Consider the following 20,190-nt stretch of genomic DNA (forward strand, 5'->3'; position numbering starts at 1 on the left):
AGATGGCACGCTTCTGTCAACGGCCATTCAAAGCTGAATATGCCTGCCCTCGTCAGATCGCAGCCACTAAGCAGCTTGAGGCCGGGCCAGTACCGGCATGGGAGACTGGCTGGGAATCCCTGGTCCTGTTGACATTTTGTACGTTTTTTTTCCAAGCTTTCCCTTCCGAGTTTATCCTTCTTGAAAAGAACATCAGAGATGGCACGCGTCCGTCAACGGCCATTCTAAGCTGAATATGCATTCCCTCGTCACATCGCAGCCGCTAAGCAGCTTGAGGCCGGGCCAGTACCGGCATAGGAGACTGGCTGGGAATCCCTGGTCCTGTTGACATTTTGTACATTTTTTTTCCAAGCTTGCCCTTCCGAGTTTATCCTTCTTGAAAAGAACGTCAGAGATGGCACGCTTCCGTCAACGGCCATTCTAAGCTGAATATGCATGCCCTCGTCAGATCGCAGCCGCTAAGCAGCTTGAGGCCGGGCCAGTACCAGCATCGGAGACTGGCTGGGAATGCCTGGTCCTGTTGACATTTTGTACGTTTTATTTCCAAGCTTGCCCTTCCGAGTTTATCCTTCTTGAAAAGAACGTCAGAGATGGCACGCTTCCGTCAACGGCCATTCTAAGCTGAATATGCATTCCCTCGTCAGATCGCAGCCGCTAAGCAGCTTGAGGCCGGGCCAGTACCGGCATGGGAGACTGGCTGGGAATCCCTGGTCCTGTTGACATTTTGTATGTTTTTTTTCCAAGCTTGCCCTTCCGAGTTTATCCTTCTTGAAAAGAACGTCAGAGATGGCACGCTTCCGTCAACGGCCATTCTAAGCTGAATATGCATGCCCTCGTCACATCGCAGCAGCTTGAGGCCGGGCCAGTACCGGCATGGGAGACTGGCTGGGAATCCCTGGTCCTGTTGACATTTTGTACGTTTTATTTCCAAGCTTGCCCTTCCGAGTTTATCCTTCTTGAAAAGAACGTCAGAGATGGCACGCTTCTGTCAACGGCCATTCTAAGCTGAATATGCATGCCCTTGTCAGATTGCAGCTGCTAAGCAGCTTGAGGCCGGGCCAGTACCGGCATGGGAGACTGGCTGGGAATCCCTGGTCCTGTTAACATTTTGTATGTTTTATTTCCAAGCTTGCCCTTCCGAGTTTATCCTTCTTGAAAAAAACGTCAGAGATGGCACGCTTCTGTCAACGGCCATTCTAAGCTGAATATGCATGCCCTCGTCAGATTGCAGCCGCTAAGCAGCTTGAGGCCGGGCCAGTACTGGCATGGGAGACTGGCTGGGAATCCCTGGTCCTGTTGACATTTTGTACGTTTTATTTCCAAGCTTGCCCTTCCGAGTTTATCCTTCTTGAAAAGAACGTCAGAGATGGCACACTTCCGTCAATGGCCATTCTAAGCTGAATATGCATTCCCTTGTCAGATCGCAGCCGCTAAGCAGCTTGAGGCTGGGCCAGTACTGGCATGGGAGACAGGCTGGGAATCCCTGGTCGTGTTGACATTTTGTACGTTTTTTTTCCAAGCTTGCCCTTCCGAGTTTATCCTTCTTGAAAAGAACGTCAGAGATGGCACACTTCTGTCAATGGCCATTCTAAGCTGAATATGCATGCCCTTGTCAGATCGCAGCAGCTTGAGGCCGGGCCAGTACCGGCATGGGAGACTGGCTGGGAATCCCTGGTCCTGTTGACATTTTGTACGTTTTATTTCCAAGCTTGCCCTTCCGAGTTTATCCTTCTTGAAAAGAACGTCAGAGATTGCACACTTCCGTCAATGGCCATTCTAAGCTAAATATGCATGCCCTCGTCAGATCGCAGCTGCTAAGCAGCCTGAGGCCGGGCCAGTACCGGCATGGGAGACTGGCTGGGAATCCCTGGTCCTGTTAACATTTTGTACGTTTTATTTCCAAGCTTGCCCTTCCGAGTTTATCCTTCTTGAAAAAAACGTCAGAGATGGCACACTTCCGTCAATGGCCATTCTAAGCTGAATATGCATGCCCTCGTCAGATCGCAGCTGCTAAGCAGCTTGAGGCCGGGCCAGTACCGGCATGGGAGACTGGCTGGGAATCCCTGGTCCTGTTGACATTTTGTACGTTTTATTTCCAAGCTTGCCCTTCCGAGTTTATCCTTCTTGAAAAGAACGTCAGAGATGGCACACTTCCGTCAATGGCCCTTCTAAGCTGAATATGCATGCCCTCATCAGATCGCAGCTGCTAAGCAGCCGGAGGCCGGGCCAGTACCGGCATGGGAGACTGGCTGGGAATCCCTGGTCCTGTTGACATTTTGTACGTTTTATTTCCAAGCTTGCCCTTCCGAGTTTATCCTTCTTGAAAAGAACGTCAGAGATGGCACGCTTCCGTCAACGGCCATTCTAAGCTGAATATGCATGCCCTCGTCAGATCGCAGCCGCTAAGCAGCTTGAGGCTGGGCCAGTACTGGCATGGGAGACTGGCTGGGAATCCCTGGTCGTGTTGACATTTTGTACGTTTTTTTTCCAAGCTTGCCCTACCGAGTTTATCCTTCTTGAAAAGAACGTCAGAGATGGCACACTTCCGTCAATGGCCATTCTAAGCTGAATATGCATGCCCTTGTCAGATCGCAGCAGCTTGAGGCCGGGCCAGTACCGGCATGGGAGACTGGCTGGGAATCCCTGGTCCTGTTAACATTTTGTATGTTTTATTTCCAAGCTTGCCCTTCCGAGTTTATCCTTCTTGAAAAAAACGTCAGAGATGGCACGCTTCTGTCAACGGCCATTCTAAGCTGAATATGCATGCCCTCGTCAGATCGCAGCTGCTAAGCAGCTTGAGGCCGGGCCAGTACCGGCATGGGAGACTGGCTGGGAATCCCTGGTCCTGTTGACATTTTGTACGTTTTATTTCCAAGCTTGCCCTTCCGAGTTTATCCTTCTTGAAAAGAACGTCAGAGATGGCACGCTTCCGTCAACGGCCATTCTAAGCTGAATATGCATGCCCTCGTCAGATCGCAGCCGCTAAGCAGCTTGAGGCTGGGCCAGTACTGGCATGGGAGACTGGCTGGGAATCCCTGGTCGTGTTGACATTTTGTACGTTTTTTTTCCAAGCTTGCCCTTCCGAGTTTATCCTTCTTGAAAAGAACGTCAGAGATGGCACGCTTCCGTCAATGGCCATTCTAAGCTGAATATGCATGCCCTTGTCAGATCGCAGCAGCTTGAGGCCGGGCCAGTACCGGCATGGGAGACTGGCTGGGAATCCCTGGTCCTGTTGACATTTTGTACGTTTTATTTCCAAGCTTGCCCTTCCGAGTTTATCCTTCTTGAAAAGAACGTCAGAGATTGCACACTTCCGTCAATGGCCATTCTAAGCTAAATATGCATGCCCTCGTCAGATCGCAGCTGCTAAGCAACCTGAGGCCGGGCCAGTACCGGCATGGGAGACTGGCTGGGAATCCCTGGTCCTGTTAACATTTTGTACATTTTATTTCCAAGCTTGCCCTTCCGAGTTTATCCTTCTTGAAAAAAACGTCAGAGATGGCACGCTTCTGTCAACGGCCATTCTAAGCTGAATATGCATGCCCTCGTCAGATCGCAGCTGCTAAGCAGCTTGAGGCCGGGCCAGTACCGGCATGGGAGACTGGCTGGGAATCCCTGGTCCTGTTGACATTTTGTACGTTTTATTTCCAAGCTTGCCCTTCCGAGTTTATCCTTCTTGAAAAGAACGTCAGAGATGGCACACTTCCGTCAATGGCCCTTCTAAGCTGAATATGCATGCCCTCATCAGATCGCAGCTGCTAAGCAGCCGGAGGCCGGGCCAGTACCGGCATGGGAGACTGGCTGGGAATCCCTGGTCCTGTTGACATTTTGTACGTTTTTTTTCCAAGCTTGCCCTTCCGAGTTTATCCTTCTTGAAAAAAACGTCAGAGATGGCACGCTTCTGTCAACGGCCATTCTAAGCTGAATATGCCTGCCCTCGTCAGATCGCAGCCACTAAGCAGCTTGAGGCCGTGCCAGTACCGGCATGGGAGACTGGCTGGGAATCCCTGGTCCTGTTGACATTTTGTACGTTTTTTTTCCAAGCTTGCCCTTCCGAGTTTATCCTTCTTGAAAAGAACGTCAGAGATGGCACGCGTCTGTCAACGGCCATTCTAAGCTGAATATGCATTCCCTCGTCACATCGCAGCCGCTAAGCAGCTTGAGGCCGGGCCAGTACCGGCATAGGAGACTGGCTGGGAATCCCTGGTCCTGTTGACATTTTGTACATTTTTTTTCCAAGCTTGCCCTTCCGAGTTTATCCTTCTTGAAAAGAACGTCAGAGATGGCACGCTTCCGTCAACGGCCATTCTAAGCTGAATATGCATGCCCTCGTCAGATCGCAGCCGCTAAGCAGCTTGAGGCCGGGCCAGTACCAGCATGGGAGACTGGCTGGGAATCCCTGGTCCTGTTGACATTTTGTACGTTTTATTTCCAAGCTTGCCCTTCCGAGTTTATCCTTCTTGAAAAGAACGTCAGAGATGGCACGCTTCCGTCAACGGCCATTCTAAGCTGAATATGCATGCCCTCGTCAGATCGCAGCCGCTAAGCAGCTTGAGGCCGGGCCAGTACCGGCATGGGAGACTGGCTGGGAATCCCTGGTCCTGTTGACATTTTGTATGTTTTTTTTCCAAGCTTGCCCTTCCGAGTTTATCCTTCTTGAAAAGAACGTCAGAGATGGCACGCTTCCGTCAACGGCCATTCTAAGCTGAATATGCATGCCCTCGTCACATCGCAGCAGCTTGAGGCCGGGCCAGTACCGGCATGGGAGACTGGCTGGGAATCCCTGGTCCTGTTGACATTTTGTACGTTTTATTTCCAAGCTTGCCCTTCCGAGTTTATCCTTCTTGAAAAGAACGTCAGAGATGGCACGCTTCCGTCAACGGCCATTCTAAGCTGAATATGCATGCCCTCGACAGATCGCAGCCGCTAAGCAGCTTGAGGCTGGGCCAGTACTGGCATGGGAGACTGGCTGGGAATCCCTGGTCGTGTTGACATTTTGTACGTTTTTTTTCCAAGCTTGCCCTTCCGAGTTTATCCTTCTTGAAAAGAACGTCAGAGATGGCACACTTCCGTCAATGGCCATTCTAAGCTGAATATGCATGCTCTTGTCAGATCGCAGCAGCTTGAGGCCGGGCCAGTACCGGCATGGGAGACTGGCTGGGAATCCCTGGTCCTGTTGACATTTTGTACGTTTTATTTCCAAGCTTGCCCTTCCGAGTTTATCCTTCTTGAAAAGAACGTCAGAGATTGCACACTTCCATCAATGGCCATTCTAAGCTAAATATGCATGCCCTCGTCAGATCGCAGCTGCTAAGCAGCCTGAGGCCGGGCCAGTACCGGCATGGAAGACTGGCTGGGAATCCCTGGTCCTGTTGACATTTTGTATGTTTTTTTTCCAAGCTTGCCCTTCCGAGTTTATCCTTCTTGAAAAAAACGTCAGAGATGGCACGCTTCCGTCAACGGCCATTCTAAGCTGAATATGCCTGCCCTCGTCAGATCGCAGCCGCTAAGCAGCTTGAGGCCCGGCCAGTACTGGCATGGGAGACTGGCTGGGAATCCCTGGTCCTGTTGACATTTTGTACGTTTTTTTCCAAGCTTGCCCTTCCGAGTTTATTCTTCTTGAAAAAAACGTCAGAGATGGCACGCTTCCGTCAACGGCCATTCTAAGCTGAATATGCATGCCCTCGTCAGATAGCAGCCGCTAAGCAGCTTGAGGCCGGGCCAGTACCGGCATGGGAGACTGGCTGGGAATCCCTGGTCCTGTTGACATTTTGTACGTTTTATTTCCAAGCTTGCCCTTCCGAGTTTATCCTTCTTGAAAAGAACGTCAGAGATGGCACGCTTCTGTCAACGGCCATTCTAAGCTGAATATGCATGCCCTCGTCAGATCGCAGCCGCTAAGCAGCTTGAGGCCGGGCCAGTACCGGCATGAGAGACTGGCTGGGAATCCCTGGTCCTGTTGACATTTTGAATGTTTTTTTTCCAAGCTTGCCCTTCCGAGTTTATCCTTCTTGAAAAGAACGTCAGAGATTGCACGCTTCCGTCAACGGCCATTCTAAGCTGAATATGCATGCCCTCGTCAGATCGCAGCAGCTTGAGGCCGGGCCAGTACCGGCATGGGAGACTGGCTGGGAATCCCTGGTCCTGTTGACATTTTGTACGTTTTATTTCCAAGCTTGCCCTTCCGAGTTTATCCTTCTTGAAAAAAACGTCAGAGATGGCACGCTTCCGTCAACGGCCATTCTAAGCTGAATATGCATGCCCTCGTCAGATCGCAGCCGCTAAGCAGCTTGAGGCTGGGCCAGTACCGGCATGGGAGACTGGCTGGGAATCCCTGGTCCTGTTGACATTTTGTACGTTTTTTTTCCAAGCTTGCCCTTCCGAGTTTATCCTTCTTGAAAAAAACGTCAGAGATGGCACGCTTCCGTCAACGGCCATTCTAAGCTGAATATGCATGCCCTCGTCAGATCGCAGCTGCTAAGCAGCTTGAGGCCGGGCCAGTACCGGCATGGGAGACTGGCTGGGAATCCCTGGTCCTGTTGACATTTTGTACGTTTTTTTTCCAAGCTTGCCCTTCCGAGTTTATCCTTCTTGAAAAGAACGTCAGAGATGGCACGCTTCCGTCAACGGCCATTCTAAGCTGAATATGCATGCCCTCGTCAGATCGCAGCAGCTTGAGGCCGGGCCAGTACCAGCATGGGAGACTGGCTGGGAATCCCAGGTCCTGTTGACATTTTGTACGTTTTATTTCCAAGCTTGCCCTTCCGAGTTTATCCTTCTTGAAAAGAACGTCAGAGATGGCACACTTCCGTCAATGGCCCTTCTAAGCTGAATATGCATGCCCTCATCAGATCGCAGCCGCTAAGCAGCCGGAGGCCGGGCCAGTACCGGCATGGGAGACTGGCTGGGAATCCCTGGTCCTGTTGACATTTTGTACGTTTTTTTTCCAAGCTTGCCCTTCCGAGTTTATCCTTCTTGAAAAAAACGTCAGAGATGGCACGCTTCTGTCAACGGCCATTCTAAGCTGAATATGCCTGCCCTCGTCAGATCACAGCCACTAAGCAGCTTGAGGCCGGGCCAGTACCGGCATGGGAGACTGGCTGGGAATCCCTGGTCCTGTTGACATTTTGTACGTTTTTTTTCCAAGCTTGCCCTTCCGAGTTTATCCTTCTTGAAAAGAACGTCAGAGATGGCACGCGTCCGTCAACGGCCATTCTAAGCTGAATATGCATTCCCTCGTCACATCGCAGCCGCTAAGCAGCTTGAAGCCGGGCCAGTACCGGCATAGGAGACTGGCTGGGAATCCCAGGTCCGGTTGACATTTTGTACATTTTTTTTCCAAGCTTGCCCTTCCGAGTTTATCCTTCTTGAAAAGAACGTCAGAGATGGCACGCTTCCGTCAACGGCCATTCTAAGCTGAATATGCATGCCCTCGTCAGATCGCAGCCGCTAAGCAGCTTGAGGCCGGGCCAGTACCAGCATGGGAGACTGGCTGGGAATCCCTGGTCCTGTTGACATTTTGTACGTTTTATTTCCAAGCTTGCCCTTCCGAGTTTATCCTTCTTGAAAAGAACGTCAGAGATGGCACGCTTCCGTCAATGGCCATTCTAAGCTGAATATGCATGCCCTCGTCAGATCGCAGCCGCTAAGCAGCTTGAGGTCGGGCCAGTACCGGCATGGGAGACTGGCTGGGAATCCCTGGTCCTGTTGACATTTTGTACGTTTTTTTTCCAAGCTTGCCCTTCCGAGTTTATCCTTCTTGAAAAAAATGTCAGAGATGGCACGCTTCCGTCAACGGCCATTCTAAGCTGAATATGCATGCCCTCATCAGATCGCAGCTGCTAAGCAGCTTGAGGCCGGGCCAGTACCGGCATGGGAGACTGGCTGGGAATCCCTGGTCCTGTTGACGTTTTGTACGTTTTTTTTCCAAGCTTGCCCTTCCGAGTTTATCCTTCTTGAAAAGAACGTCAGAGATGGCACACTTCCGTCAATGGCCATTCTAAGCTGAATATGCATGCCCTTGTCAGATCGCAGCCGCTAAGCAGCTTGAGGCTGGGCCAGTACTGGCATGGGAGACTGGCTGGGAATCCCTGGTCGTGTTAACATTTTGTACGTTTTTTTTCCAAGCTTGCCCTTCCGAGTTTATCCTTCTTGAAAAGAACGTCAGAGATGGCACACTTCCGTCAATGGCCATTCTAAGCTGAATATGCATTCCCTTGTCAGATCGCAGCAGCTTGAGGCCGGGCCAGTACCAGCATGGGAGACTGGCTGGGAATCCCTGGTCCTGTTGACATTTTGTACGTTTTATTTCCAAGCTTGCCCTTCCGAGTTTATCCTTCTTGAAAAGAACGTCAGAGATTGCACACTTCCGTCAATGGCCATTCTAAGCTAAATATGCATGCCCTCGTCAGATCGCAGCTGCTAAGCAGCCTGAGGCCGGGCCAGTACCGGCATGGGAGACTGGCTGGGAATCCCTGGTCCTGTTAACATTTTGTACGTTTTATTTCCAAGCTTGCCCTTCCGAGTTTATCCTTCTTGAAAAAAACGTCAGAGATGGCACACTTCCGTCAACGGCCATTCTAAGCTGAATATGCATGCCCTCGTCAGATCGCAGCTGCTAAGCAGCTTGAGGCCGGGCCAGTACCGGCATGGGAGACTGGCTGGGAATCCCTGGTCCTGTTGACATTTTGTACGTTTTATTTCCAAGCTTGCCCTTCCGAGTTTATCCTTCTTGAAAAGAACGTCAGAGATGGCACACTTCCGTCAATGGCCCTTCTAAGCTGAATATGCATGCCCTCATCAGATCGCAGCTGCTAAGCAGCCGGAGGCCGGGCCAGTACCGGCATGGGAGACTGGCTGGGAATCCCTGGTCCTGTTGACATTTTGTACGTTTTTTTTCCAAGCTTGCCCTTCCGAGTTTATCCTTCTTGAAAAAAACGTCAGAGATGGCACGCTTCTGTCAACGGCCATTCTAAGCTGAATATGCCTGCCCTCGTCAGATCGCAGCCACTAAGCAGCTTGAGGCCGGGCCAGTACCGGCATGGGAGACTGGCTGGGAATCCCTGGTCCTGTTGACATTTTGTACGTTTTTTTTCCAAACTTGCCCTTCCGAGTTTATCCTTCTTGAAAAGAACGTCAGAGATGGCACGCGTCCGTCAACGGCCATTCTAAGCTGAATATGCATTCCCTCGTCACATCGCAGCCGCTAAGCAGCTTGAGGCCGGGCCAGTACCGGCATAGGAGACTGGCTGGGAATCCCTGGTCCTGTTGACATTTTGTACATTTTTTTTCCAAGCTTGCCCTTCCGAGTTTATCCTTCTTGAAAAGAACGTCAGAGATGGCACGCTTCCGTCAACGGCCATTCTAAGCTGAATATGCATGCCCTCGTCAGATCGCAGCCGCTAAGCAGCTTGAGGCCGGGCCAGTACCAGCATGGGAGACTGGCTGGGAATCCCTGGTCCTGTTGATATTTTGTACGTTTTATTTCCAAGCTTGCCCTTCCGAGTTTATCCTTCTTGAAAAGAACGTCAGAGATGGCACGCTTCCGTCAACGGCCATTCTAAGCTGAATATGCATGCCCTCGTCAGATCGCAGCCGCTAAGCAGCTTGAGGCCGGGCCAGTACCGGCATGGGAGACTGGCTGGGAATCCCTGGTCCTGTTGACATTTTGTATGTTTTTTTTCCAAGCTTGCCCTTCCGAGTTTATCCTTCTTGAAAAGAACGTCAGAGATGGCACGCTTCCGTCAACGGCCATTCTAAGCTGAATATGCATGCCCTCGTCACATCGCAGCAGCTTGAGGCCGGGCCAGTACCGGCATGGGAGACTGGCTGGGAATCCCTGGTCCTGTTGACATTTTGTACGTTTTATTTCCAAGCTTGCCCTTCCGAGTTTATCCTTCTTGAAAAGAACGTCAGAGATGGCACGCTTCTGTCAACGGCCATTCTAAGCTGAATATGCATGCCCTTGTCAGATTGCAGCTGCTAAGCAGCTTGAGGCCGGGCCAGTACCGGCATGGGAGACTGGCTGGGAATCCCTGGTCCTGTTAACATTTTGTATGTTTTATTTCCAAGCTTGCCCTTCCGAGTTTATACTTCTTGAAAAAAACATCAGAGATGGCACGCTTCTGTCAACGGCCATTCTAAGCTGAATATGCATTCCCTCGTCAGATTGCAGCCGCTAAGCAGCTTGAGGCCGGGCCAGTACCGGCATGGGAGACTGGCTGGGAATCCCTGGTCCTGTTGACATTTTGTACGTTTTATTTCCAAGCTTGCCCTTCCGAGTTTATCCTTCTTGAAAAGAACGTCAGAGATGGCACACTTCCGTCAATGGCCATTCTAAGCTGAATATGCATGCCCTTGTCAGATCGCAGCCGCTAAGCAGCTTGAGGCTGGGCCAGTACTGGCATGGGAGACTGGCTGGGAATCCCTGGTCGTGTTGACATTTTGTACGTTTTTTTTCCAAGCTTGCCCTTCCGAGTTTATCCTTCTTGAAAAGAACGTCAGAGATGGCACACTTCCGTCAATGGCCATTCTAAGCTGAATATGCATGCCCTTGTCAGATCGCAGCAGCTTGAGACCGGGCCAGTACCGGCATGGGAGACTGGCTGGGAATCCCTGGTCCTGTTGACATTTTGTACGTTTTATTTCCAAGCTTGCCCTTCCGAGTTTATCCTTCTTGAAAAGAACGTCAGAGATTGCACACTTCCGTCAATGGCCATTCTAAGCTAAATATGCATGCCCTCGTCAGATCGCAGCTGCTAAGCAGCCTGAGGCCGGGCCAGTACCGGCATGGGAGACTGGCTGGGAATCCCTGGTCCTGTTAACATTTTGTACGTTTTATTTCCAAGCTTGCCCTTCCGAGTTTATCCTTCTTGAAAAAAACGTCAGAGATGGCACGCTTCCGTCAACGGCCATTCTAAGCTGAATATGCATGCCCTCGTCAGATCGCAGCTGCTAAGCAGCTTGAGGCCGGGCCAGTACCGGCATGGGAGACTGGCTGGGAATCCCTGGTCCTGTTGACATTTTGTACGTTTTATTTCCAAGCTTGCCCTTCCGAGTTTATCCTTCTTGAAAAGAACGTCAGAGATGGCACACTTCCGTCAATGGCCCTTCTAAGCTGAATATGCATGCCCTCATCAGATCGCAGCTGCTAAGCAGCCGGAGGCCGGGCCAGTACCGGCATGGGAGACTGGCTGGGAATCCCTGGTCCTGTTGACATTTTGTACGTTTTTTTTCCAAGCTTGCCCTTCCGAGTTTATCCTTCTTGAAAAAAACGTCAGAGATGGCACGCTTCTGTCAACGGCCATTCTAAGCTGAATATGCCTGCCCTCGTCAGATCGCAGCCACTAAGCAGCTTGAGGCCGGGCCAGTACCGGCATGGGAGACTGGCTGGGAATCCCTGGTCCTGTTGACATTTTGTACGTTTTTTTTCCAAGCTTGCCCTTCCGAGTTTATCCTTCTTGAAAAGAACGTCAGAGATGGCACGCGTCCGTCAACGGCCATTCTAAGCTGAATATGCATTCCCTCGTCACATCGCAGCCGCTAAGCAGCTTGAGGCCGGGCCAGTACCGGCATAGGAGACTGGCTGGGAATCCCTGGTCCTGTTGACATTTTGTACATTTTTTTTCCAAGCTTGCCCTTCCGAGTTTATCCTTCTTGAAAAGAACGTCAGAGATGGCACGCTTCCGTCAACGGCCATTCTAAGCTGAATATGCATGCCCTCGTCAGATCGCAGCCGCTAAGCAGCTTGAGGCCGGGCCAGTACCAGCATGGGAGACTGGCTGGGAATCCCTGGTCCTGTTGACATTTTGTACGTTTTATTTCCAAGCTTGCCCTTCCGAGTTTATCCTTCTTGAAAAGAACGTCAGAGATGGCACGCTTCCGTCAACGGCCATTCTAAGCTGAATATGCATGCCCTCGTCAGATCGCAGCCGCTAAGCAGCTTGAGGCCGGGCCAGTACCGGCATGGGAGACTGGCTGGGAATCCCTGGTCCTGTTGACATTTTGTATGTTTTTTTTCCAAGCTTGCCCTTCCGAGTTTATCCTTCTTGAAAAGAACGTCAGAGATGGCACGCTTCCGTCAACGGCCATTCTAAGCTGAATATGCATGCCCTCGTCACATCGCAGCAGCTTGAGGCCGGGCCAGTACCGGCATGGGAGACTGGCTGGGAATCCCTGGTCCTGTTGACATTTTGTACGTTTTATTTCCAAGCTTGCCCTTCCGAGTTTATCCTTCTTGAAAAGAACGTCAGAGATGGCACGCTTCTGTCAACGGCCATTCTAAGCTGAATATGCATGCCCTTGTCAGATTGCAGCTGCTAAGCAGCTTGAGGCCGGGCCAGTACCGGCATGGGAGACTGGCTGGGAATCCCTGGTCCTGTTAACATTTTGTATGTTTTATTTCCAAGCTTGCCCTTCCGAGTTTATACTTCTTGAAAAAAACATCAGAGATGGCACGCTTCTGTCAACGGCCATTCTAAGCTGAATATGCATTCCCTCGTCAGATTGCAGCCGCTAAGCAGCTTGAGGCCGGGCCAGTACCGGCATGGGAGACTGGCTGGGAATCCCTGGTCCTGTTGACATTTTGTACGTTTTATTTCCAAGCTTGCCCTTCCGAGTTTATCCTTCTTGAAAAGAACGTCAGAGATGGCACACTTCCGTCAATGGCCATTCTAAGCTGAATATGCATGCCCTTGTCAGATCGCAGCCGCTAAGCAGCTTGAGGCTGGGCCAGTACTGGCATGGGAGACTGGCTGGGAATCCCTGGTCGTGTTGACATTTTGTACGTTTTTTTTCCAAGCTTGCCCTTCCGAGTTTATCCTTCTTGAAAAGAACGTCAGAGATGGCACACTTCCGTCAATGGCCATTCTAAGCTGAATATGCATGCCCTTGTCAGATCGCAGCAGCTTGAGACCGGGCCAGTACCGGCATGGGAGACTGGCTGGGAATCCCTGGTCCTGTTGACATTTTGTACGTTTTATTTCCAAGCTTGCCCTTCCGAGTTTATCCTTCTTGAAAAGAACGTCAGAGATTGCACACTTCCGTCAATGGCCATTCTAAGCTAAATATGCATGCCCTCGTCAGATCGCAGCTGCTAAGCAGCCTGAGGCCGGGCCAGTACCGGCATGGGAGACTGGCTGGGAATCCCTGGTCCTGTTAACATTTTGTACGTTTTATTTCCAAGCTTGCCCTTCCGAGTTTATCCTTCTTGAAAAAAACGTCAGAGATGGCACGCTTCCGTCAACGGCCATTCTAAGCTGAATATGCATGCCCTCGTCAGATCGCAGCTGCTAAGCAGCTTGAGGCCGGGCCAGTACCGGCATGGGAGACTGGCTGGGAATCCCTGGTCCTGTTGACATTTTGTACGTTTTATTTCCAAGCTTGCCCTTCCGAGTTTATCCTTCTTGAAAAGAACGTCAGAGATGGCACACTTCCGTCAATGGCCCTTCTAAGCTGAATATGCATGCCCTCATCAGATCGCAGCTGCTAAGCAGCCGGAGGCCGGGCCAGTACCGGCATGGGAGACTGGCTGGGAATCCCTGGTCCTGTTGACATTTTGTACGTTTTTTTTCCAAGCTTGCCCTTCCGAGTTTATCCTTCTTGAAAAAAACGTCAGAGATGGCACGCTTCTGTCAACGGCCATTCTAAGCTGAATATGCCTGCCCTCGTCAGATCGCAGCCACTAAGCAGCTTGAGGCCGGGCCAGTACCGGCATGGGAGACTGGCTGGGAATCCCTGGTCCTGTTGACATTTTGTACGTTTTTTTTCCAAGCTTGCCCTTCCGAGTTTATCCTTCTTGAAAAGAACGTCAGAGATGGCACGCGTCCGTCAACGGCCATTCTAAGCTGAATATGCATTCCCTCGTCACATCGCAGCCGCTAAGCAGCTTGAGGCCGGGCCAGTACCGGCATAGGAGACTGGCTGGGAATCCCTGGTCCTGTTGACTTTTTGTACATTTTTTTTCCAAGCTTGCCCTTCCGAGTTTATCCTTCTTGAAAAGAACGTCAGAGATGGCACGCTTCCGTCAACGGCCATTCTAAGCTGAATATGCATGCCCTCGTCAGATCGCAGCCGCTAAGCAGCTTGAGGCCGGGCCAGTACCAGCATGGGAGACTGGCTGGGAATCCCTGGTCCTGTTGACATTTTGTACGTTTTATTTCCAAGCTTGCCCTTCCGAGTTTATCCTTCTTGAAAAGAACGTCAGAGATGGCACACTTCCGTCAACGGCCATTCTAAGCTGAATATGCATGCCCTCGTCAGATCGCAGCCGCTAAGCAGCTTGAGGCTGGGCCAGTACCGGCATGGGAGACTGGCTGGGAATCCCTGTTCCTGTTGACATTTTGTATGTTTTTTTTCCAAGCTTGCCCTTCCGAGTTTATCCTTCTTGAAAAGAACGTCAGAGATGGCACGCTTCCGTCAACGGCCATTCTAAGCTGAATATGCATGCCCTCGTCACATCGCAGCAGCTTGAGGCCGGGCCAGTACCGGCATGGGAGACTGGCTGGGAATCCCTGGTCCTGTTGACATTTTGTACGTTTTATTTCCAAGCTTGCCCTTCCGAGTTTATCCTTCTTGAAAAGAACGTCAGAGATGGCATGCTTCCGTCAACGGCCATTCTAAGCTGAATATGCATGCCCTCGTCAGATCGCAGCCGCTAAGCAGCTTGAGGCTGGGCCAGTACTGGCATGGGAGACTGGCTGGGAATCCCTGGTCGTGTTGACATTTTGTACGTTTTTTTTCCAAGCTTGCCCTTCCGAGTTTATCCTTCTTGAAAAAAACGTCAGAGATGGCACACTTCCGTCAATGGCCATTCTAAGCTGAATATGCATGCCCTTGTCAGATCGCAGCAGCTTGAGGCCCGGCCAGTACCGGCATGGGAGACTGGCTGGGAATCCCTGGTCCTGTTAACATTTTGTATGTTTTATTTCCAAGCTTGCCCTTCCGAGTTTATCCTTCTTGAAAAAAACGTCAGAGATGGCACGCTTCTGTCAACGGCCATTCTAAGCTGAATATGCATGCCCTCGTCAGATCGCAGCTGTTAAGCAGCTTGAGGCTGGGCCAGTACCGGCATGGGAGACTGGCTGGGACTCCCTGGTCCTGTTGACATTTTGTACGTTTTATTTCCAAGCTTGCCCTTCCGAGTTTATCCTTCTTGAAAAGAACGTCAGAGATGGCACGCTTCCGTCAACGGCCATTCTAAGCTGAATATGCATGCCCTCGTCAGATCGCAGCCGCTAAGCAGCTTGAGGCTGGGCCAGTACTGGCATGGGAGACTGGCTGGTAATCCCTGGTCGTGTTGACATTTTGTACGTTTTTTTTCCAAGCTTGCCCTTCCGAGTTTATCCTTCTTGAAAAGAACGTCAGAGATGGCACACTTCCGTCAATGGCCATTCTAAGCTGAATATGCATGCCCTTGTCAGATCGCAGCAGCTTGAGGCCGGGCCAGTACCGGCATGGGAGACTGGCTGGGAATCCCTGGTCCTGTTGACATTTTGTACGTTTTATTTCCAAGCTTGCCCTTCCGAGTTTATCCTTCTTGAAAAGAACGTCAGAGATTGCACACTTCCGTCAATGGCCGTTCTAAGCTAAATATGCATGCCCTCGTCAGATCGCAGCTGCTAAGCAGCCTGAGGCCGGGCCAGTACCGGCATGGGAGACTGGCTGGGAATCCCTGGTCCTGTTAACATTTTGTACGTTTTATTTCCAAGCTTGCCCTTCCGAGTTTATCCTTCTTGAAAAAAACGTCAGAGATGGCACGCTTCTGTCAACGGCCATTCTAAGCTGAATATGCATGCCCTCGTCAGATCGCAGCTGCTAAGCAGCTTGAGGCCGGGCCAGTACCGGCATGGGAGACTGGCTGGGAATCCCTGGTCCTGTTGACATTTTGTACGTTTTATTTCCAAGCTTGCCCTTCCGAGTTTATCCTTCTTGAAAAGAACGTCAGAGATGGCACACTTCCGTCAATGGCCCTTCTAAGCTGAATATGCATGCCCTCATCAGATCGCAGCTGCTAAGCAGCCGGAGGCAGGGCCAGTACCGGCATGGGAGACTGGCTGGGAATCCCTGGTCCTGTTGACATTTTGTACGTTTTTTTTCCAAGCTTGCCCTTCCGAGTTTATCCTTCTTGAAAAAAACGTCAGAGATGGCACGCTTCTGTCAACGGCCATTCTAAGCTGAATATGCCTGCCCTCGTCAGATCGCAGCCACTAAGCAGCTTGAGGCCGGGCCAGTACCGGCATGGGAGACTGGCTGGGAATCCCTGGTCCTGTTGACATTTTGTACGTTTTTTTTCCAAGCTTGCCCTTCCGAGTTTATCCTTCTTGAAAAGAACGTCAGAGATGGCATGCGTCTGTCAACGGCCATTCTAAGCTGAATATGCATTCCCTCGTCACATCGCAGCCGCTAAGCAGCTTGAGGCCGTGCCAGTACCGGCATAGGAGACTGGCTGGGAATCCCTGGTCCTGTTGACATTTTGTACATTTTTTTTCCAAGCTTGCCCTTCCGAGTTTATCCTTCTTGAAAAGAACGTCAGAGATGGCACGCTTCCGTCAACGGCCATTCTAAGCTGAATATGCATGCCCTCGTCAGATCGCAGCCGCTAAGCAGCTTGAGGCCGGGCCAGTACCAGCATGGGAGACTGGCTGGGAATCCCTGGTCCTGTTGACATTTTGTACGTTTTATTTCCAAGCTTGCCCTTCCGAGTTTATCCTTCTTGAAAAGAACGTCAGAGATGGCACCCTTCCGTCAACGGCCATTCTAAGCTGAATATGCATGCCCTCGTCAGATCGCAGCCGCTAAGCAGCTTGAGGCCGGGCCAGTACCGGCATGGGAGACTGGCTGGGAATCCCTGGTCCTGTTGACATTTTGTATGTTTTTTTTCCAAGCTTGCCATTCCGAGTTTATCCTTCTTGAAAAGAACGTCAGAGATGGCACGCTTCCGTCAACGGCCATTCTAAGCTGAATATGCATGCCCTCGTCACATCGCAGCAGCTTGAGGCCGGGCCAGTACCGGCATGGGAGACTGGCTGGGAATCCCTGGTCCTGTTGACATTTTGTACGTTTTATTTCCAAGCTTGCCCTTCCGAGTTTATCCTTCTTGAAAAGAACGTCAGAGATGGCACGCTTCCGTCAACGGCCATTCTAAGATGAATATGCATGCCCTCGTCAGATCGCAGCCGCTAAGCAGCTTGAGGCTGGGCCAGTACTGGCATGGGAGACTGGCTGGGAATCCCTGGTCGTGTTGACATTTTGTACGTTTTTTTTCCAAGCTTGCCCTTCCGAGTTTATCCTTCTTGAAAAGAACGTCAGAGATGGCACACTTCCGTCAATGGCCATTCTAAGCTGAATATGCATGCCCTTGTCAGATCGCAGCAGCTTGAGGCCGGGCCAGTACCGGCATGGGAGACTGGCTGGGAATCCCTGTTCCTGTTGACATTTTGTACGTTTTATTTCCAAGCTTGCCCTTCCGAGTTTATCCTTCTTGAAAAGAACGTCAGAGATTGCACACTTCCGTCAATGGCCATTCTAAGCTAAATATGCATGCCCTCGTCAGATCGCAGCTGCTAAGCAGCCTGAGGCCGGGCCAGTACCGGCATGGAAGACTGGCTGGGAATCCCTGGTCCTGTTGACATTTTGTACGTTTTTTTTCCAAGCTTGCCCTTCCGAGTTTATCCTTCTTGAAAAAAACGTCAGAGATGGCACGCTTCCGTCAACGGCCATTCTAAGCTGAATATGCCTGCCCTCGTCAGATCGCAGCCGCTAAGCAGCTTGAGGCCGGGCCAGTACTGGCATGGGAGACTGGCTGGGAATCCCTGGTCCTGTTGACATTTTGTACGTTTTTTTTCCAAGCTTGCCCTTCCGAGTTTATCCTTCTTGAAAAAAACGTCAGAGATGGCACGCTTCTGTCAACGGCCATTCTAAGCTGAATATGCCTGCCCTCGTCAGATCGCAGCCACTAAGCAGCTTGAGGCCGGGCCAGTACCGGCATGGGAGACTGGCTGGGAATCCCTGGTCCTGTTGACATTTTGTACGTTTTTTTTCCAAGCTTGCCCTTCCGAGTTTATCCTTCTTGAAAAGAACGTCAGAGATGGCACGAGTCCGTCAACGGCCATTCTAAGCTGAATATGCATTCCCTCGTCACATCGCAGCCGCTAAGCAGCTTGAAGCCGGGCCAGTACCGGCATAGGAGACTGGCTGGGAATCCCTGGTCCTGTTGACATTTTGTACATTTTTTTTCCAAGCTTGCCCTTCCGAGTTTATCCTTCTTGAAAAGAACGTCAGAGATGGCACGCTTCCGTCAACGGCCATTCTAAGCTGAATATGCATGCCCTCGTCAGATCGCAGCCGCTAAGCAGCTTGAGGCCGGGCCAGTACCAGCATGGGAGACTGGCTGGGAATCCCTGGTCCTGTTGATATTTTGTACGTTTTATTTCCAAGCTTGCCCTTCCGAGTTTATCCTTCTTGAAAAGAACGTCAGAGATGGCACGCTTCCGTCAACGGCCATTCTAAGCTGAATATGCATGCCCTCGTCAGATCGCAGCCGCTAAGCAGCTTGAGGCCGGGCCAGTACCGGCATGGGAGACTGGCTGGGAATCCCTGGTCCTGTTGACATTTTGTACGTTTTTTTTCCAAGCTTGCCCTTCCGAGTTTATCCTTCTTGAAAAAAACGTCAGAGATGGCACGCTTCCGTCAACGGCCATTCTAATCTGAATATGCATGCCCTCGTCAGATCGCAGCTGCTAAGCAGCTTGAGGCCGGGCTAGTACAGGCATGGGAGACTGGCTGGGAATCCCTGGTCCTGTTGACATTTTGTACGTTTTTTTTCCAAGCTTGCCCTTCCGAGTTTATCCTTCTTGAAAAGAACGTCAGAGATGGCACGCTTCCGTCAACGGCCATTCTAAGCTGAATATGCATGCCCTCGTCAGATCGCAGCAGCTTGAGGCCGGGCCAGTACCAGCATGGGAGACTGGCTGGGAATCCCTGGTCCTGTTGACATTTTGTACGTTTTATTTCCAAGCTTGCCCTTCCGAGTTTATCCTTCTTGAAAAGAACGTCAGAGATGGCACTCTTCCGTCAATGGCCCTTCTAAGCTGAATATGCATGCCCTCATCAGATCGCAGCTGCTAAGCAGCCGGAGGCCGGGCCAGTACCGGCATGGGAGACTGGCTGGGAATCCCTGGTCCTGTTGACATTTTGTACGTTTTTTTTCCAAGCTTGCCCTTCCGAGTTTATCCTTCTTGAAAAAAACGTCAGAGATGGCACGCTTCTGTCAACGGCCATTCTAAGCTGAATATGCCTGCCCTCGTCAGATCGCAGCCACTAAGCAGCTTGAGGCCGGGCCAGTACCGGCATGGGAAACTGGCTGGGAATCCCTGGTCCTGTTGACATTTTGTACGTTTTTTTTCCAAGCTTGCCCTTCCGAGTTTATCCTTCTTGAAAAGAACGTCAGAGATGGCACGCGTCCGTCAACGGCCATTCTAAGCTGAATATGCATTCCCTCGTCACATCGCAGCCGCTAAGCAGCTTGAGGCCGGGCCATTACCGGCATAGGAGCCTGGCTGGGAATCCCTGGTCCTGTTGACATTTTGTACATTTTTTTTCCAAGCTTGCCCTTCCGAGTTTATCCTTCTTGAAAAGAACGTCAGAGATGGCACGCTTCCGTCAACGGCCATTCTAAGCTGAATATGCATTCCCTCGTCAGATCGCAGCCGCTAAGCAGCTTGAGGCCGGGCCAGTACCAGCATGGGAGACTGGCTGGGAATCCCTGGTCCTGTTGACATTTTGTACGTTTTATTTCCAAGCTTGCCCTTCCGAGTTTATCCTTCTTGAAAAGAACGTCAGAGATGGCACGCTTCCGTCAACGGCCATTCTAAGCTGAATATGCATGCCCTCGTCAGATCGCAGCCGCTAAGCAGCTTGAGGCCGGGCCAGTACCGGCATGGGAGACTGGCTGGGAATCCCTGGTCCTGTTGACATTTTGTATGTTTTTTTTCCAAGCTTGCCCTTCCGAGTTTATCCTTCTTGAAAAGAACGTCAGAGATGGCACACTTCCGTCAACGGCCATTCTAAGCTGAATATGCATGCCCTCGTCAGATCGCAGCAGCTTGAGGCCGGGCCAGTACCGGCATGGGAGACTGGCTGGGAATCCCTGGTCCTGTTGACATTTTGTACGTTTTATTTCCAAGCTTGCCC

At 51.1% G+C, this 20,190-nt stretch overlaps 30 pseudogenes; all 30 read left to right on the forward strand.

The window, feature by feature from the left end:
- The first annotated feature begins 15 nt into the window (after positions 1 to 15).
- Positions 16 to 134, forward strand: LOC141051361 (5S ribosomal RNA; annotated as a pseudogene).
- Positions 135 to 2,735: 2,601 nt separating this feature from the next.
- Positions 2,736 to 2,854, forward strand: LOC141056226 (5S ribosomal RNA; annotated as a pseudogene).
- A 657-nt stretch (positions 2,855 to 3,511) lies between these two features.
- On the forward strand, positions 3,512 to 3,630 carry LOC141056228 (5S ribosomal RNA; annotated as a pseudogene).
- Positions 3,631 to 3,903: 273 nt separating this feature from the next.
- On the forward strand, positions 3,904 to 4,022 carry LOC141056772 (5S ribosomal RNA; annotated as a pseudogene).
- A 273-nt stretch (positions 4,023 to 4,295) lies between these two features.
- Positions 4,296 to 4,414, forward strand: LOC141051658 (5S ribosomal RNA; annotated as a pseudogene).
- Positions 4,415 to 4,491: 77 nt separating this feature from the next.
- On the forward strand, positions 4,492 to 4,610 carry LOC141054103 (5S ribosomal RNA; annotated as a pseudogene).
- An 845-nt stretch (positions 4,611 to 5,455) lies between these two features.
- On the forward strand, positions 5,456 to 5,574 carry LOC141058340 (5S ribosomal RNA; annotated as a pseudogene).
- Positions 5,575 to 6,426: 852 nt separating this feature from the next.
- LOC141056236 (5S ribosomal RNA) lies at positions 6,427 to 6,545 on the forward strand (annotated as a pseudogene).
- A 461-nt stretch (positions 6,546 to 7,006) lies between these two features.
- On the forward strand, positions 7,007 to 7,125 carry LOC141059220 (5S ribosomal RNA; annotated as a pseudogene).
- A 273-nt stretch (positions 7,126 to 7,398) lies between these two features.
- LOC141051665 (5S ribosomal RNA) lies at positions 7,399 to 7,517 on the forward strand (annotated as a pseudogene).
- A 273-nt stretch (positions 7,518 to 7,790) lies between these two features.
- On the forward strand, positions 7,791 to 7,909 carry LOC141055373 (5S ribosomal RNA; annotated as a pseudogene).
- Positions 7,910 to 8,566: 657 nt separating this feature from the next.
- LOC141056242 (5S ribosomal RNA) lies at positions 8,567 to 8,685 on the forward strand (annotated as a pseudogene).
- Positions 8,686 to 8,958: 273 nt separating this feature from the next.
- LOC141057762 (5S ribosomal RNA) lies at positions 8,959 to 9,077 on the forward strand (annotated as a pseudogene).
- Positions 9,078 to 9,546: 469 nt separating this feature from the next.
- LOC141054107 (5S ribosomal RNA) lies at positions 9,547 to 9,665 on the forward strand (annotated as a pseudogene).
- A 1,237-nt stretch (positions 9,666 to 10,902) lies between these two features.
- On the forward strand, positions 10,903 to 11,021 carry LOC141056248 (5S ribosomal RNA; annotated as a pseudogene).
- Positions 11,022 to 11,294: 273 nt separating this feature from the next.
- LOC141057773 (5S ribosomal RNA) lies at positions 11,295 to 11,413 on the forward strand (annotated as a pseudogene).
- Positions 11,414 to 11,686: 273 nt separating this feature from the next.
- LOC141051670 (5S ribosomal RNA) lies at positions 11,687 to 11,805 on the forward strand (annotated as a pseudogene).
- Positions 11,806 to 11,882: 77 nt separating this feature from the next.
- On the forward strand, positions 11,883 to 12,001 carry LOC141054117 (5S ribosomal RNA; annotated as a pseudogene).
- A 1,237-nt stretch (positions 12,002 to 13,238) lies between these two features.
- On the forward strand, positions 13,239 to 13,357 carry LOC141056253 (5S ribosomal RNA; annotated as a pseudogene).
- Positions 13,358 to 13,630: 273 nt separating this feature from the next.
- On the forward strand, positions 13,631 to 13,749 carry LOC141057784 (5S ribosomal RNA; annotated as a pseudogene).
- A 273-nt stretch (positions 13,750 to 14,022) lies between these two features.
- On the forward strand, positions 14,023 to 14,141 carry LOC141051677 (5S ribosomal RNA; annotated as a pseudogene).
- Positions 14,142 to 15,762: 1,621 nt separating this feature from the next.
- On the forward strand, positions 15,763 to 15,881 carry LOC141056258 (5S ribosomal RNA; annotated as a pseudogene).
- A 273-nt stretch (positions 15,882 to 16,154) lies between these two features.
- LOC141057795 (5S ribosomal RNA) lies at positions 16,155 to 16,273 on the forward strand (annotated as a pseudogene).
- Positions 16,274 to 16,546: 273 nt separating this feature from the next.
- On the forward strand, positions 16,547 to 16,665 carry LOC141051691 (5S ribosomal RNA; annotated as a pseudogene).
- Positions 16,666 to 16,742: 77 nt separating this feature from the next.
- On the forward strand, positions 16,743 to 16,861 carry LOC141054122 (5S ribosomal RNA; annotated as a pseudogene).
- An 845-nt stretch (positions 16,862 to 17,706) lies between these two features.
- On the forward strand, positions 17,707 to 17,825 carry LOC141054503 (5S ribosomal RNA; annotated as a pseudogene).
- A 77-nt stretch (positions 17,826 to 17,902) lies between these two features.
- Positions 17,903 to 18,021, forward strand: LOC141057806 (5S ribosomal RNA; annotated as a pseudogene).
- Positions 18,022 to 18,490: 469 nt separating this feature from the next.
- LOC141054126 (5S ribosomal RNA) lies at positions 18,491 to 18,609 on the forward strand (annotated as a pseudogene).
- Positions 18,610 to 19,266: 657 nt separating this feature from the next.
- Positions 19,267 to 19,385, forward strand: LOC141058602 (5S ribosomal RNA; annotated as a pseudogene).
- Positions 19,386 to 19,854: 469 nt separating this feature from the next.
- On the forward strand, positions 19,855 to 19,973 carry LOC141054129 (5S ribosomal RNA; annotated as a pseudogene).
- Positions 19,974 to 20,190: the final 217 nt, after the last annotated feature.

This window comes from Dendrobates tinctorius, unplaced genomic scaffold (assembly GCF_039654945.1).
Source record: "Dendrobates tinctorius isolate UK_male_01 unplaced genomic scaffold, ASM3965494v1 ptg000011l, whole genome shotgun sequence".
Classification (NCBI taxonomy): Eukaryota; Metazoa; Chordata; class Amphibia; order Anura; family Dendrobatidae; genus Dendrobates; species Dendrobates tinctorius.